This window comes from Numenius arquata, chromosome 2 (assembly GCF_964106895.1).
Source record: "Numenius arquata chromosome 2, bNumArq3.hap1.1, whole genome shotgun sequence".
Classification (NCBI taxonomy): domain Eukaryota; kingdom Metazoa; phylum Chordata; class Aves; order Charadriiformes; family Scolopacidae; genus Numenius; species Numenius arquata.
This window is the reverse complement of record NC_133577.1, coordinates 82,986,784-82,999,708: the sequence shown is the minus strand read 5'-3', so window position 1 is coordinate 82,999,708 and position 12,925 is coordinate 82,986,784.

Here is a 12,925-nt window from a genome sequence, read left to right as displayed (position 1 = left end):
ACACATGCTGAACACCATTCCTTGGGAAGCAGACACACAGAGACTCTTACACTCCTTTGATGATCATTTTGATTTTTTAAGTGATCCTTTCTCTGCCAGGAGGGTGATGCTTCCCAGCTCACAACCCTGTGAACACCAGGAAGGGGCTGGGAGTGTTCCTACTTGGCTGAGGCTGGTCAGGACAAGCCTGCAATCAGAATCGCCTTCCTCGCACCTTAATAGGAATGGCACAGTCATTGCCCTTGAAAGCCCAATGGGCACCCAGCAGCCCTGTAAAAAAAAAAAAAAAAGATATAAAGACATACTAACAGGAAAATAAAACTTTCAATTATCTGAGCAGTCAGACCTCAGTGATACCGCCTTTTATGAGGTAATTTTATTTTTATGGACACATTTGCTAGGCTTTATTTAAATAAGAAGGCAATTGAATAACTAGAGCATGTGGAGACTCCTGATAAGGATCCGTCTTTCAGGTTATTAAACAAACTGCATAGCAAGTGCTCAATTATTCTTCAAAATGCTTAAGCAACACCTTTTGTTCAGATTCCCATCTAGAATTACCTCCCTGTAAGTTGCCTCCCAGTAATTTCCAAGAAGCAGTGTGCGATCAGCACACACCCCTGTTCTGAATAATAAAGACTTCTGAGAAAAATTTCAGCATTAACAAACAAGCCACGTAGGGACCTGGAAAATCAAGCCTTCTGAAGGAATTTTATTTGCCTCGCACTGGGCTCACTGCGTCGTCAGGTCTGATGTCTGCATGTGAAATGAGCCTCGATAATTACGTATTCTTCCTCGCCACTCCAGGCTGCAACTTGTAGAGCGATGCAGACTTCTGATGAGCAGAGTTCGACGAAGGTGTAGCGAGCCCGAGATTACTTAATGCACGCTTGGGGTTTGCTGTTTGAGCAAGCGGCCATCGCAGGGCGAGCAGGGTGGAGCACCAAAACCTCTGCAGAGCAGAGAGAGCTCCAAGGAGTGTGGCCATGCTTCTCAGCCATGGCGCAAAGCATGTCAACACAGGCCTTGAAGAGGCAACCAGAGGGTTTTCCTTCTTGTGGTACATACAGGTTTTCTCACTCAGCACCAAGTATTTGGGTCTCACAGAACTCTGAAAAAAACAACCTCAAACGCCTGAAAGTAGCTGTCTAAAGCAAGAGCCATATCATAGAAGCAGGCAAGAACAATAGCAAAGATCTGGAGAAGACCAGATTGGAAAGAATGCCCTGAATCTGGCAGACCAGCCTGTTGTGAATCTGAGGACTGCGATTTTTCTGTTTCAGTGGTGTTGTTGTCACGGGTTGTTGGTTTCTCTGCTTCCGTGTCAGCTCAGGGCTCTGGTGAGCCAGCCTTTGGACTCCTGGTAAAGAGAGGGAAGAGCAAACAGATCAGAGAAGAACACGTATGCTTGAGCATGTACAGGACAAGAATAAAGGGATTGGGAGAGGAGGGAATGAGCTCTGGAGCTCCTGGAGGGCTGGCTCCCAGCACTGCCCCATCCTCAGAAGTGCACCAGGTCCTTGCCTGCTGGCTTCTCGTTCCTGCCACGAGACTGTGTGCCGGGAGATGTCTTCTGACGCCAGCGGATGCCACAGCAGGTGGGCTTTTTCTTTCTCTTTTTTTTTATTTTCCCAGGCAGAGACAACCAACACATCAGATTTCACCCTGAAATCCAGCTGACGGGCTGGCTCCAGGTTTAACATGCTTTCCTAGAAGGGACATTGCTCACAGGGCACGTGGTTGTGATTTCCAAAAGATAATCCCGCGAGGCATGCATCCTGGCGAGGTGACAAGCAATGAGTGACTGAAGCAAAGTTGTCACCCAAAAGAAAAGCCAGCAGGAGCCTGGCCAAGCATGGCCGACAGTAAACACTTCTGGCCACGGCTGCTGCCCACCCAGCGCCACGCAAGGGGCACGTGGCCACCACCACCTCCCCACTTGGGGGATACGAATGCCGGGCCAACCTTGGGACATGTGCCGTGCCAGGCTGGATAATGAGCCCTGGCTTCTTCCACGGCCTCTTGCTGGCTGTTGGGCCCCAGTTTTGGGGTGTGTTTAACCACCTGCGCCATTGGGTGCAGCTTTGGTGGAGCTGGAGAGCATCACAAGAAGGTCAGGCTCCATCGGCTAGAGAAACCTGCCTTCTGCCTTCAACAAGCTGGCAATGAAAATGGCTGGTTCCTTGGGAACTGAAATAAGTCAACAGAAGCATCAGCTGCTCTCGGGTGTCTTGTCTTAGAAATGCAGGTTTGTTCTCTTCGGTGTTGTAAATAAAGCACTTTGAGCGTGGAGAAGAGGAATGGGTGAGTGCCAGCCTGACGTGGAGGCCCGTGCTCCTGCCTGCTCCTCAGGACGCCCCTTTGCTGTACACCTGAGGTGGGCCCAACCCATGCTTGTGGCCAGTCCTGCTCTGTCTCCCCCACCATGGACATTCTCAGTGTGGGCCAGCATGGACCCTCAGGATGGTCCACGGTGGCATGTTTCAGTCCATCTTGCTCCTTCTCACCATCCCCCAGTGCAGAGACCTCCTTACCGGAGGGCAAAGGCGTGCAGGGTGCCATCAGCCTACCCGCTCCCATTTCCCATCCACCCCACTGGGATGCACTGGGCACAGGAGTCATCTGGGTGCCTTCCTAGTAGGACTTGAAGGTGGCCAGCTGCTAGGCCAGACCGACTGTGCAGGCAGCCCGGGCTTCACTGATCTTAACGACATGGAAGCTGGTGGCTGGGTGAGCTGTTTGTTCAAGTGCCCTGGAGCTTGCAGGAGCACTGCTCCATAGCCAGGACGCAGTGTGGGCATGGCCAGAGTAACTGTCCCCCCAGGCAAACTGCTGATGAGCCCAGCAGAGATCCAGCAACGATGAGTATGGCCCGTGGAGCTGGAGCTACCCGTGCAGTGGTGAATGCCGCTTACCCTGGCAAGCAGCAGTGTTTTTCATTAAAAAGCCAGCGTTTCTCAAATAGTGCCATTGTGTTCTCCGGTATTTGAACATGTTGGCAAATGCTTGTGTTTTTTAAGGGCCATTACAGCAACCAAGCAGGAGTGCTGCACAAAAGTAAGCCAGAAGTGCAGCTGATCAGAAGCAGCATCGAAAGGCTGCCACGTTCGCTGCCGTGAACCCTCCTGGGAGCACAAGCTTGGTAAGAGAAAGAGGAAAAGATGAACGGCACCATTTGGCAGTGGCTATAACTAACATGGTAGGGAAAATCCAGACCTAGTGTATAAGAGATGATCATATGGCATAACAGAATTGCTCATCTGTTAAGCATTACGAAGTGCTTACTATACTAAGCATCGCCGATCTCCAGGAAATGTACCTAGGTGAAGCTGAAGATTTTTAAATCTAAAACTGATGGCATAAATCAAACCCTTCTTAGGCTCCCGCAATAAGAAGAGAAAAGGAAATTGCTTTTCAGCCCAGAAAGCATGCTCCTGGTAGCTGATAAACTGGCTGTGGCTCCCCACAGAAGGCACGATGAATAGCGAGCGAGCAAATATCAGAACTGTAATGTGCCTCCAAAGGGAAACAGGGAGCGGCAGCAGCTGCTGCCGGAGGAATCTGGAGCCAGTGGGTGGGAGGGGGAACTGCACCCTAAGGGTAAGGGCCTGTAGGGTGCCCAGGGTGGAGCTCCTTAGCATCCACAGACTTTCCTGTGTCACTATAATTCCTTAACCCTGGGGCCAGAAAAGATATCTGAGGAAACAGGAAAGCACCAGTGCATTTGCACCATGCCAGCCAAAAGATGAGCTGAGGCCTTACTGAGGTCATGGGTGAGGGGGTGATCCTGAAGCAAAGTAACCCTACGAGATGAAGACCTGACTTCATCCCTTCTAGCTTTCACCTGGCCAACCATTTACTGTTAGAAAGCCAGAGAAGGATCCATCTAACTTTAGACATCTACCATAGGGACACCTACGTCAGGGCTGATCCCTGTCACATCCTTTTGCAGTCAAGGGAGAGAAGCAGGCTGCTTTTGCGTAAATTCGTCTACCTTTCCATAAGTTTTTGCTAGGATGAGATGAACTCGCACCCCAGTGAGCATAATTGATGCTTAACTCAGCTGTAGGTATGCACATTAATTGAGATGAATCCCATCCCTCATGTCAGATTAAATGAATCCCACCCCAAAGTCCTGATTTTTTGAGACAATGTGTTCCATCAGGAACTTGATGGTTCTGTCTGCCAACATGGGCAGCCCCTGCAGTACTGCTGCCACCTTGCCAGCTGTGGAGGTCCTGACAACGTGGGTTTCAGGGGGTAATAAATGGCTCACGTATCCAATAAAAGGAAATTGAAACTCGGTAGACAAGCTTCCCTGGAAAAAGACCTACTCAGTTTGTATAAACACTTCACACACAGCAAGAGGGATTCTGGAACAAAACGCAGCCTTGTAATCCAGTTCTAGTCCTAGCTGTGTATGAACAGAGTGGATCTCTGCTACAGAAACAGATACGTTGAGAGGAAGCCAATAAAGACAAGGGTGCCTAACAAAAGTGATAAACTACCCAGCAGTAGATTGTATATGTTTCCTTTAGCGAGATACGTCACTGTCTGCTTTGTGAAGCACCAGAGCAGAAATGTTCCATTTTGTGCCTTCCAAGAAATTTGGTGCTTTGACTCCTCCCCCCCACACCTACTCCCCCCCTCTTTGTTGCTAGAATTTTAAAAGCTTGAATTTGGAATAGTCTTGCATTTCCTCATGTCTGTGTGTCTCACCTCAGTGCTATTAAAAGTCATGACACGTAATAGAGAAACAGCTGTGCAGGAAACTTCAGGCATCTGTTTAATATTAATTGCATGTATTCCTAAAAAGTCATAGCATGTTCTTAAAATTTCACTGCACATCTGGTGCGTCACTGCTTAGGGGGTTTTTTTAATAGTTTTTATCTGTGAGTCACTGAGAATTATCAGCCACAAGCTGGCCAGACAGCGGGGAGATACACAGGCAAGTAAAATGGAAGAGACATTTCTAAATAGCTTCTAAGAAACCACAGCTCTGAACAAAAATGACAAAGCAACACTGAGTGCTAGCTGCCCGTCAGCAGACACCGAGCTATAGGGAGTCTAGGTTTAGGGAAGGAGAGTATATTCTATTAACAAACACTGTATGATTTAAAAGATGTATCTTCCATGTGAATTCTGTCCCAAACTGTAAAGTAGGGTTTGTTTTTCAGCCAGAGGAGGAGGAGTTCTACTGCAGCCATTCAAAAACCCGCAACTTGTCCCCTTCTGCTATACCTCTTGCCCACTCTGACCCCAGCCTACTTGCACTTAACCATATGCTTTTCCTGAAGACTTGGCAAGTCTCACGTTAAAGAAAGTGGTCTCTTGAAGATCAGGTGAAAGGTGTGTTCCTCAGCCTGACACGGCCCTGCAAAGCCTCCCCCTCCAGAAGGTACTCCCACCGCCCTGCCCTGCGCTAGCCCAGGGGACCACGGAGCCGCAGCCCCCCCGAGGAAGGCACGGCAGCTGGTCCCACTGGCATCCATGAGATTCTGAAAATTATGCTAAGTCTCTGAGAAGCTTTTTCTGAATGAATGCTGGATAAAGGATTTTTGCACATTTTTCTATATGTCCATCCACCGGGAGGCAAGTACCCCCAAAAAGTGTCACTATGAACAACTACTTTTTTATTTTAGAGATCTTTTTTCAGGAGCTTGTCTCATATACCGCTCATGTCAGTGTGTTTCCCACTGTCAGCTGTTTGAAATATTTGCTGAGTGGTGACAACCGGTAATTAAGTCAAATGATGATTTGGGATGTTTATTAATGCATAAAAAAGGAACTACAAGACATAGATTTGGGAAAACACAGCTTTGCCAGCGTTGCAGAGCAGGTGCATCCCACAGCGAGCTCCATGCGGCAGTAGGTCTGGAGTGCACGCGTGCCTGGGGTTCTCTGCAGGAAATGAGGGGACCCACAGGGGCTGGGGCAAGGGAAGGAGGGAGGGAAGCCACGGGCACGGCCCTCATCCCAACGTGCTGCAGCAGGCACCCGTGCCCACATGTCAGAGGGTGTCTATGGGAGCAGCATTCCTCAGTCCCACACTTTGGAGGTAGAGAGTGAAGCCTAAGGTTTTACTCTTCTAAAGAAAAAGTTCTCTGCTCAGAAGGGTTACAACTTTCTACCTTTGAAAGAGTTTCTCTGAAATCAGCCTTTCATTTCATACCTTCCCCCAGCTCTGAGGGAAGTCCTCATTTTGGGCTACACTTCACAGTTGGTTCCTATGTTTGTAATGGGGTGAACAGTCTTGGGTGCCGTGGTCCTCTTTGGGGGGGGGCTTCTAGTTTGGAGTCGGTGGCCTGGGTGCCCCAACAGCTGTGAGCTTGGTGTAGCCCCCACTTCATACTTCTCCACTCACCAGTAAGCAGGGGCAGTGGTCTTACTGTCTCCTTGAAAATTGCTTTGCATTTTTCAGATAGGGAAGACTTGCAACATCGAAGGGCGAGTGGGAAGGTGTGAAGTGGGTCCTCTCCAGAGGTGCAGGGACCAAGTGTCCATTGCGTGATTGGCTGTTTTTGCATTGCTAGAACAAGGAGTACTTTCCAGTCCTTTATTTTTCCAGTCTTAAAATGTGTGGCTCTATATTAAAACCTATTACGCCTCTGCTAAACAAGTTTTAGGAACCCACAGGCAAGAGGAACTCTGGGCCACTGGGAATCGGGGTGGGGGGGCAAAAAGGGGGAGATTAAGCAACAGTGCAATGTAGCCACGATGTGAGAGGGGAAAAGGGAAGGCTTCTCTGAGCCTCTGCCTGGGAACCCAGCAGGTGCCAGCTCTGGCAACTGTTTTGAGCCGAGTGTGTTTTGTCTTGATGTTTTTACAGATATGGATGAAATTTAATTCCTGGCAGAGAGCAAGTATATTATTTGTGGATAGAGTTGAAGGGGGACAACACAGAACCGGCAGAGCATTATTTTAAAATAATTTTAGTGAACAGCTGCACTCTCAGGCTGCAGAAGAGAAAGAAAAAGCTCAGGGGACTCAGGGCAGAGACAGTATTTAACCTGCAGAATCGCCACAGCCCAAATGCAGAGGCAAGAGTGGGTCTTTGCATCCCAGTCATCCCTCCTGGCCCTCATCAACCTCGCGCTGCTGGGGAGGGACATTAAGACAAGCCCAGCTCATGCTCCTCTTGTGGGACAGGGGCAGGGAGCATTACGTGGCTGCCGTGGGTCGTATCACTATACACCTGCTGAGCTGTGCTTGTCAGAAGGAAAGATCCTTTAATGTGATAAGGAGCTATCTAGGCCAGAATTAAACACAGCCAGCCATGCTAGATCTCTCTGAAAATACCTGTCGTGGACAGAAGGGCAAGCCTGACCCTGGAGCCAAGATGCAGGAGGGACCCAAGATCCCCTCTGCATCCAGGCTGGGGTGGGACACCACAGAGCCAGGCTATGGCACTTTGCGGGGACCAAACTTGCCTGCTTTTCTGAAATGGAGTAACTTTCCTCCCTGGCTGGTGCCCTGAGGGCACAACCCCTGGCACTCTCTGCATGCCGAGGCTGGTAAACAGGCGCTGAGGAGGCTGGGTGACTGCCCCCGCTCCCAGACCCTCCCCGCTGCCACCGGAGGGGCTGTCCCGGCACATGGCAGCACTTCTTTGCCCTGGGTGGGAATGCCAGTGAGGCATCCTGACCTGCCCTGGCTCAGGCTGGGCTGGGATCACTGTCCAAGACCTTTTCCTCAGTCGCAAGAGGTGCCAGGATCCGCCCCAAAATCAGTGAAGGAAATAAATCTTGCCAGGGCAATTACAACCAGGAACAGGTTAAAGGCAGGAGAAGCGCCGGAGAAACCACCCGACATGGATCTTCGGGTGTTTTTCTCCTCACCGGCATGCCTCACCTTAAAGCAACTTTCTCTTAGCGTGACTTCACCCTGCGCTGCTTTCGCTGCTGGCAACAGCCACACGCTGCGAAAGCTAAAAGCCCGTCTCCAGCGTATGCCTCAGCGCAGAGGGATGGCCAGGGACAAGTGGGGACAGCACGGTCAGACAGCCGGCGTCACCACGCTCCCGGCCACCACGTGCCCGTGTGTGTGTGTGTGTGCGCGCGTGTGTACACGCAGAGGATTCCCACCGCACCAGTGTGTGTGCAAAGGGGCAGAGCTGTAATGAATTTATAGTCTGGGGCCGCTTGCCTTCACGCAGCAATTGTTCTGGCAGCGCAGCACAACCACCGGTGGTGCTGCCAGGAGGGGAATAAGGCTCGCACCACACCGAATCCTGCAGGACACTTGGGTGCAGAAGCCGGGGCCGGGGGTGGGGGGATGCCAAGGCAGCCGGAGGGGGGACCCGGGCACGGTGAGAAGGTGACCGCCAAACCGTCGCAAGAGAGAGAGAGCGAGCAGCGCCCGGCGCGCAGAACAAGATCTGTTCAATTCCATCAGTCAGCACTCTCTTCCAGAAGATGACCTATTGAACATTTCCAGGAATAGCTGTGCCAAGCCCGTCGACTGTTTCTTGGAAATACACTCAAGAAAAATGGCTTCCTTCCAGTAGGGATCTGCAGAAAGCCTGGACTGGATCACAGCTGCAGTCAGACGCCGGTGATGCTGTCGCAGCAGCTCTTTGGGGAGCTGGGGGATGCAGGGGGCCGGGGTGGAGGGGATGCATTTTCTCCCCTTTCTCCTCCTCCTTTCTCATCAGATGGGAACAACTGGGAAGGAAGGGGTGATTTTTATATTTTTTTGTGGATCGTCTCAGCTCACTAGTATGTTTATCGTTACTTGCAGTCTCCAGCAGTACGCAGATAGGAAAACCTGCGGTGCTGCATGTGACTGGGCTGTCAGCCCGGCACACAACCTACCTGGGCTATTCCATAGGCAATCACTAGCATCTGCTGCCAAGCCTGCCACAGGCCCCCACAATCATAACTCGCACCCAGCGTGGTATTCTTGGAATTCCCTTATCGCTTTATTGCTGGAATTAACACGATAACCTGAAGTTATTGCTGTGGTACCGAGGTTTAGCTCCCTGCACCAACAGTTGTGTGGGTGGTAGGGTGGGGAGCGGGCTTGAAACATGCCCTTGGGTGGCCCTGTCCTGGCTGGAGGGTCCCACCAGCTCCAATCTACCCACAGGGAGAGGGGCTGCAAGTCACAGGCGATGGGTGGTACCTGCTGGGGCCTGTCCCCATCATGCTCACCATCACCTGCACTCCTGCCGTTGCCAAACCCACCCCTTTTTTGCCATCTGGAACCAACGATGTACAAACCAGGGTCACGCACTGACCAGAGCTGAAATTTCAGGTAATTGTCTTGAATTTACACATTTACAATATGGCACTGGTGAGCAGATGGCTTTTGCAAAGTGGGGGTTCAAGTCCCTCTGCACATCTCGCTGGTCCCTTTCCACCGTCATCCTCCGACATGCCTCAGGGTGAACAAAACCTCGTGGAAATGAACATTTCCCCACCACCGGGTGAAATCAGGCAGATGCTGCTCTGCTGCCTGAGAGAGACTGTAGAGGTGCCTTTTGGAGTTGCTCTGGATTGACTCCAGATCTGGATTTGCATTGGGTCCTTCCTGACGGGTTACAAATAAACCAAAGTAATGGGATCTGGCATGGCTTGGCAGACTGTTAATAGGATATAGAGTCTTTCATTTCTGGGTCATTAATTCAAACCAGCCCAGATCAGTAGCGGCCACATTTTGTTGCAGTCTAATAGCTGTATAATAACCCCTCGGAACAGAATTAGGGAGTCCATCACCACAATTTATTTTAAGTATAATTACTTTTGTTGGCTCTCTCAGCAAAGAAACCCAGGACTGAATGTGCCCCGAAGTGGGGGCTCCCCTGGAGAAGCGGGGGCAGGTGGTAGCTCTTTCTGCAGCAGCCAAGTGCAGCCGCCAGGGCCGTTCCTCCAACGCTGTTTACAAGGCAAAGTTCTCCGGCGTGCAGAGAGACCACCTGAGCAGTAAGCATCTCTGCAGCTATTAAAAACTGGGCTCCAGATGTAGCCTCCAGCTTAGAAAGTCCCTGCAAGCCCTACTTGACTTGTTGGAAGTGCAGAATCCCTCTATAGTTGCTTACTTTCTTATATTCTTTCCAAAGCATCTGTTACTGGCAACTCTCTGAGTCAGGACACCGGGTGTTTGACCTAACAGGGATCTTTTTTCTTTCTTTCTTTTTTTTTTTTTTAACATTCTTGTATTCTGAAACCCTCAAAGGGGACATTAATGATATTCAGTGCACTTGTCTCAGATCTATGCACACTTTTAGCTCTAAATTCACACATGCACTTGTATATGCTCAAGCATAGCCGGCATTTGTTTGCATTTTTGGAATGGCCCAGTAATTAAAAAACCCTTTGAATGATTTATAATTCCTTTGTGAGGAAGGAGAGCTACACTGCTTTTTTTTTTTTTGCCTCTTTCTGTGTCAAATCCAGTGGGTTGGCAACCATCTCCTTTCAAAAATTAACTAAAATAAGCTTTCTGTTTTCCTGGGAGGAATATTTTCCTGTTTCTTTCTGGGTGTGGTCAGAATTTTTGGCAGCACTTCGCTGAACCGAAGCGTGTGTCTGACTAATGCAGCAAACAGGCTAGTACACCATGCCGTTTGCACAGATTATTCATGTCATACCATCAGATCGCATCATTTGTAATTCGTTGTAGCGATTCCAAAGAGCCCCGGAGCTTGATGCTAAGTCCACTTTACTTGTAGACGCTTTCAACATAAGGCAGAGGGGTCTGGGAGGGGAGGGGGTAATGCTGTGAAACGCACTTATAGAATGGGAGTGGTGGAAAATGCCACCACCTGAGTGTCAGGGAGTCTATAAAGGAATTTATCTGCAAGGACAGCTTTTCATCAATGGGTCGTCTGCAGCGGAGTCATTTGTCACAGCTGACAGTTTTCACTGGATTGCATCACTAGCTGTTCCACTCCAATTCTGGGCTTTTAAAAATATTATTATTAAATTTATTGTTCTTTTAAAAGAGGGGCTGAGGTCCTTTCTTTACTAAATGAACAAACAGAACCATGAGCATCTCCTGGCTGACTTGCCAGTGTCCTTCTGGGCGTCTCTTAACTCAGCCACCACGGTGTCCGCTAGCAAGGGTTACGTTTAGCACTTTTTCTTCTAGTTTTCCTGGTAAGGAAGGCTTCGTTGTGGGTATTCGTTTGCACCGTTATATCTGAGTGGCCTCCAAGCCTTGCCCCCACCCCTGCCCCTGTGCTGCGCTGTCGCTGGCTGTCCATTGTGGACCCAGCCTTGAGCTTTAGCACCTGCAAGTGAGTACCAGAGAGCTGAAATGGGATGGAAGAGCAGGAGTTAGACCCCAGGGACCCTCTTTTGAACACAGGGAGATTTTAAGACCTCTTATTCCTCGCAGGGCACCATTCTCATTGTATTAGCAATACAATGGTGTTAATGAACAGCCTTGCGGCATAGAGGACTGATTTGAAGTCCAGCTTTTTCAGATGGACAAGAGACACTCGGAAACTATTTGCTATGTGCAAGCAGTTTAAACTGGACAGAGAATAAAGCAGATCACTTGCAACCACTTCGAGCACTGAGTCCCATTAGAGTAGCAACTGCAGATACTCTTTGGATAATACAGAGGTTTACATGTGACACTATGAATTGGGATAAGTCTTGGAAAAACATAACTAGGAGCTTAGAGGAGTTTGGAGACCAGTGGTAGTAAATAAAATAAACAACTGAAAACCTCAGTGCCTATCAAAGCATGAGTGCTGCAAGGTATCTTATAGATCTTAGCTCTATTAAAACAATCATCAATGTTCCTGTGCCAGTGACAAAGGGAAATAGGCCCTTCAGTGGGCAAAAAAACTTAATGGGGTTTGCAAAGCTATTGCAATTTATTGTGGAGGCTGCTGTTCATTTGCCACAGTCATGAGTATGAAATTAAGCTATTATAGGAAACTTCCCTGAGCAATAACAGTACAATTCTCCTGCAAAGTAGACCAGTAGCTTAACTCATGAGTATATGAAGAGTCCTGTGCTCATTTTTGGGAAGAACATGCTGATTATAACTGCCCACAACCCCTTTCAATACTACTGAAAGGAGCTGTAGACAGCTGTTAGATCGTGTAGGGCAGGAGTACTGCTAAAAGCTGAGGCTGGGGATTGTGCTGGAGGATGGGCCTTGCCTTGGTGCAGCCCCGCTCCTTGTCTCTCTGCAGTTCTCCAGGGCAGGTGTGACGGAGGAGGCTGTGTCTCACCCCAGCATAGGTCCAAACGGGGCAGAACAGCAGCCCTGCGCTGGGCATTTATGAGGGGGTCTCTGAGCAGGGCAGCGTGAGGTAGAAGGTATCTGTGAGAGTCACACACAAAGATCATGAGATGTGACCACTCAGATGTAGCTGGAGCAAGGCTGAGGCTGGACTGATGAAAATCAGCATTGGTGGCTGCCTGCCATTGTACTTCCCAATTCTTTCAGCAGCCATTTCCTAAGGGTACATGAAGATCCGCCCTCCAGGACTCTCCAGGTTTTGGTCTGGCTTAGATTTAACCCAATGAGATTGTAAGTGGGAAAAGGCTCGAGACAACCCTTGGGCTAATTTCTGAAGCAACCAACAAGAAACCTAATTATACTGACCTTGGTGACAATGTTGGTAATTTGACCACTTATTCCCCAAGAACTGCACTGAGATCAGCAACTCGTGTCCCATGGGTGATGAAACAGCCATCCTGGGAGACAAACTTTTGGTCACCACCAACAAATCCTGGCTTTCAGTCCTGAATTCTGCCATCTGGTGACATGACGTTGCCAAATCCTCATGGGCGCCATGGGATTGCTCTGTACACAGTCTAAATGATGTGTAGGCATATCTAGCTAGGTCAAGAGAGGCAACCCACAAAGCGTAACAGCAGTGTCCCAAGCCTTTCTGTTGACTGTACAACACATTACCCTTAGCATATTGATCAATCCCCATTTAGGAAAGATGTAATATGGA